Genomic DNA, 5,109 nt, shown 5'->3' on the forward strand with positions numbered 1-5,109 from the left:
ACAAACGAATTTCCACAGACTTGAATTTACGAATCTCGCCGGGGCCTCCAAATGTTGAGCTAACAAGCCTTTTTGTCAGCTATTTTTAAAAACAAATCACAAGGCGAGATAAATTCAATATTTCAGTTTATTAACGTTATAAATGTATGCAAGGGCTACGGGCTTTGCGAACACCGCAGCTTGCTTATCAACAACAACAAATTTATGCGCTGGCGACGGACCGTAGGCGTTGAGAGGCGGGCTCAGACTGACAAGTCCAATTATAGAGAGATAAGAGGAGCCGCTTAGAAATGAGTGATTCTGACTCTCTATTTAGTTGGAGGGGTTTCCCGCCGCCCTAAAAGGAGAGATAAAAAAAAAAAAGAGATCCTTATGAAATTTGGTAGGTCGGATTGATTGGCCAAAAATAAAACCCTTAAAAAATCCCAACTTCCTAACTTTACAAACACCAAAGTTATGGCATTTCCGATCAATCAGTTATATGGCGGCTATAGGATATAGTCGTCCGATCCTTATGAAATTCGGTAGGTCGGATTAATTGGCCAAAAATAAAACCCATAGAAAATCCCAACTTCTTAACTTTACAAACACCAAAGGTATGGCACTTCCGATCAATCAGTTATATGGCAGCTATAAGATATAGTCAGCCGATCCTTATGAAATTCGGTATGTCGGATTGATTGGCCAAAAATAAAACCCATAGAAAGTCCCAACTTCTTATCTTTAAAAACACCAAAGTTATGGCTTTTCCGATCGTTCAGTTATATGGCAGCTATATGATATAGTCGCCCGATCCGGCTCGTTCCGAGTCGCGGCGCCTTCGCCAAACAAACCAACACTCGGAAAAATAGAATTACAAATAAAGAATTAAATTTAAATATCAGTTGGCTTTAATCATGTTTAGGAGTTTAAATGAAAAGACACCCAGATAATGCGAAAAACCATGAGCCACATTGATTTCTAGAATGGAAACATGCAAGTAAGGTGTTTCACATACAAATAAAACATTCACAAATCGATCTATATACTTTTATCCATTAAATTATGAAATTCTCTCAAAAGAAAGCAAAATGGCGAATTTTAATACGGAGAGATAAGGTTGTGTTTTATTTTTCATTAAATGAGTTTTTATAACGAATGTATATCCTCTTATTTGTAATGCAAAATTCTAAGGGTATAATTATGACCTTTAAGGCGCTGTGTGATTTTTTATCAAATGAGTTCCAAACCTATTTAAATTCATCGTCAATATTTATGTCTCAACATACAATTTTTATAATTCCAAATATCATTGTTCTCAATCAATTCAGCTGAATTCAACATTCTCCGTTCTCGAATTACAGTTTGGGATCTTTTTTCCCCTGTACAGTGAAATATAGGGGAGTGACACAGGCGAGCATGGGAGGAGGAAAAGAACAGGGTTTATGCAAGAAAATATTTACAATCAAGTCGATTAACAAAAGGAAACCTTGTGACGCGCACTTTGGGTTTTTTCTTGTTGTTTCTGGCTCGAAGCCCCGGCTTTCTTCTTTTTTTTTTTACTCGCACCCGCTGTTTGGTGGGCTTTTCCCCCACCGCTCTCATTTTGCGTTTTTAATTAAAAATCAGTAGACTCACGTAGTCGCTGCTTTTGCGGAGCCTCTTCAGCTGCCGACTGTCATCAGCGCCATTTGGCAAATCAACGTAATCATTGCTCCTCCCACTTTCCCCCGTCCAATTGTCCCGCTGTTTTCCTTTATCCCCACCCTTGCTGGAAAATATTTTTCATAAATATTACGGAGGCAACACTTGAGATTTTTTGCCACATTTCCCCGGCAGCAACAACAATTCATAAGCGACGTCATCATTAGGGAAACATTCGCCGCCTACACACTCCTGCCATGCGAGTGTGTGAATTGTGGCAGCTCCTGCTGCTTTCTCCCCGCTTTTCCAGCCCACCTCCTCCGCGCATCCTGGCTCAGTGCTTATTGTCTTAAGAGGAAGTCGGCCAAGAAGCGGGAGGAGAAGGTGGCGGAGGAACTGCCACCGAGATTGGCAAGCGGATTGGGGCTACGCAGCTCGCTTTTCATAAAAAAGACTCCCTGTTGCTGGTTTTTATGCTGGGGCGGATGTAAGCAGAGAATTGCACGAGTGGGCTTACTGTGGTTCTAACTAAAAATCACAAAAGTCTGCTAGAATGATACATTTAATGGCACTACAATAGTTTTGCTCTTCAGCTAAGTTTTCGAATATCGGAAATGGAAGCAATTTTTTTTTTAATTTATTTAAATAAGTTAAGCATTGTTGTTAGTAAAGTTAATAAAATAAAAAATAACTCAAAAAATGTATTACAACTGGAATACATCAAATAAATTCATTTATTCATTTCTTTTATATGTATGTTCTTAACGAAAATGTTTAAAAGGAAATCAAATTAGAAATACCAATCGAATTATTAATTTGTTAATTTTAGCCTTTTATTTTGCCGATTTGTTCCACTGTGCGTTTACTGTTCAGCGAGCAATTGCAGCTTCAATTTTTTGCGTTCTGTGCCCATCCGCCCCTTTCAAGTGCTTTCGCCTCTCCCTTTCTCTTTCCCTTTCCCTTCTCGCTTATATTTTATATATATATATTTTGCAATTTTTCACTTTACGACTTTCACATTGTTTATGCAAATAGGCGAAAATGCTATTTGAATTTAGCAGAAAAGAATTATGATAACGCGATTGTCAACGGCAGCCTTGATTTTATTTTATTTCCCTCTTTTTCGCTCCCATTGCTGAATTTCCCGCTGAGATACAGTTATGATTATGACAGGGCACCATGTTGTGTGGGCCAAGTAAAAAAATATTAAAAACAAAACAACTACGAACAACCCCCTCATCCCAAAAACACGTGCCACAAGCCGCACAACAGTTGATGTTATTGCTCGCGTTGTTGCTTTTTTACAAAGTGTAAATTGTTTTAATACTTTTTAGTGCTCTACAGCGCCATCTTGCGTCGCATAGTGGAGGCAGCTGCGACAAACTGCCACGCCCCCGCCTCCCAGGGGCAACTTTTGACTTACACGTGTACGCTGCACGTTCAAATCTCAACTTTTACGACCTCTGCAGGATATTATCGTCGTTGTTTTACTAGCGTCACTTTTGCGTTTGTTATTTTTGTGCTCCCGCCATGACGCTGACTCTTACCTGTTGGCCATTCCCACAACCTTGGGGGTTAGAAAGTACACTCAGAATAAAAATGTTTAAAAGTTTAAGTCATACAAACTTTGTTAATCATTTGTTTAATAGCATTTTCTCGACTTTTTAATGATAGTAAAACTTGTTTACTCCAAAAAATCTTGTACTATATTCTATACACCTTACAAAATACCTTAGTTAAATCCTTTACTTGTTAAAGAATAAAATTAAACTTCATACTTGTTTAAGAACAGAATAAATTGACAAATGATTAAATACAAATTGGGTTCAGATCGGGAAGAGGTTTGGACTCTAAATGCATACATTTGTACCCGTCAAGAGTTATTTAAAGAACCAAAAAATTATACATAATAGAATGGATTTTTATACACAGACCAGAAAATTTCCCAAAATTAAAAATCACAAAAGGCATTTTAGTTGTCACATGCTTAAAAAATACACATTAAATATAAATCGAATGAATAGAATCCGTTAAATAATTTTGTAACATATATCCCAAGCTTTTTTTCCCGGTGCACTCATTTTCACCTGCTGGCTGGCATCTGCCAACTGCTTTTGCTGACATTTCTCCAGTTGGAGACTGTGTGTCTCAGTTTTAATCAAAATTGTTTCATGAATTGTTCAGTTGTTTCAACTGTCAAATAAAGTTTTGACGCTCCCTCTTTTTCGGGAAACTCCAGGCAATTAAAATACTTTTGCAGTCACTTTGCTTATTTCGTTTGCTTTCTGCCGTTTCATGTTTACTATTCTCTGTCTTGCTCTCAATTAGTTGGGCAATTTCGTTCATCACTCTTTTGAGTGTCAGAAAAGAGTGTAAATATTTAACTTTAAATGAGAAAATTAATTTATTTGCTTTCGACTTTCATTACAGTTGGTAAAACAATTTGTTTAAACGCGGGCTACGCAATGGCAACTCAACTGGAAAAGTTGTAAATGTAAGTAACTATAGTCTTAAGTTTTCGTATTTAAAATGATATAAATGGTTGGAAAAATTTGAGTGTTAATCATTTGTTGGCATGTTTAGAAATCAGCCTTAATTTTACCCAAAGAACAGTATAATTTATTATTATGCTAAACAGGAAATGTACCACTAAAATAAATGGTAAAATATCGCGATAAATCGCTTACTATTTTATTACTCGCAGTGTTGAATGCATTGCAGTAAATGTTAAATGGCTTTGAAAGAACGATTAAATATATCTCTAAAATAATGGCTAACTTTACACAATTATGCCTCGATTGGTAGTAGTTAAAAGCCATGTGTTAATTGAATAAAGTGGGTCCATTCCTTTCCCACAATATGAGAATCCCATGCAGCATTGGGGATAACCACAAACCCTAATTTCCATTGATTGGTTTATTCGCCTTTTCACGTTCTATCAGCCTGTCTTTATTTTCATTGGCTAACTATATACCTGCCCCGGGCACCCGGATGGATTTCATTGTGAGGGGTTTTACCTGATTACCACATTTTCACTTGGCCCGCAGTCTAATGACCGCCTATAAGTGCGCCGCTAATGTGGCAACAAAACGCCCAAAGGCCGCACTGTGGCCTCTCTCCGTTGCAATCCTACTCCCTTGTTGGCCATGATTGAAATGGGTCAATCACTAAACGGCCTGAAATGTGTCAAATGGCCCGAAGACAGCGGAACCAGCTACCAGAATCTGCCACTTCAATGCCTGGCTAATAAACGCAACCAGGTTCTGGCTCGAACCAGAAGCACTCAGGCGAAAACCACTCGACTCAGGTGGCACCTGTTTTACCTGCACTTGTTTTGGCCAAGAGAGAGAGGCAGTTGTGAGAGAGTGTTGTGGTGAGTTTGGCCGCGAGGTGAGTTTGACCTGCACCAACCTGGCTAATAGCCGCCGCCTCTTGGCCAACATCAACATCAACTTTCTACGCGATCTTCAGTTGTTTGAGCAGCCC

Source organism: Drosophila rhopaloa, unplaced genomic scaffold (genome assembly GCF_018152115.1).
Source record: "Drosophila rhopaloa isolate 14029-0021.01 unplaced genomic scaffold, ASM1815211v1 contig_115, whole genome shotgun sequence".
NCBI lineage: Eukaryota > Metazoa > Arthropoda > Insecta > Diptera > Drosophilidae > Drosophila > Drosophila rhopaloa.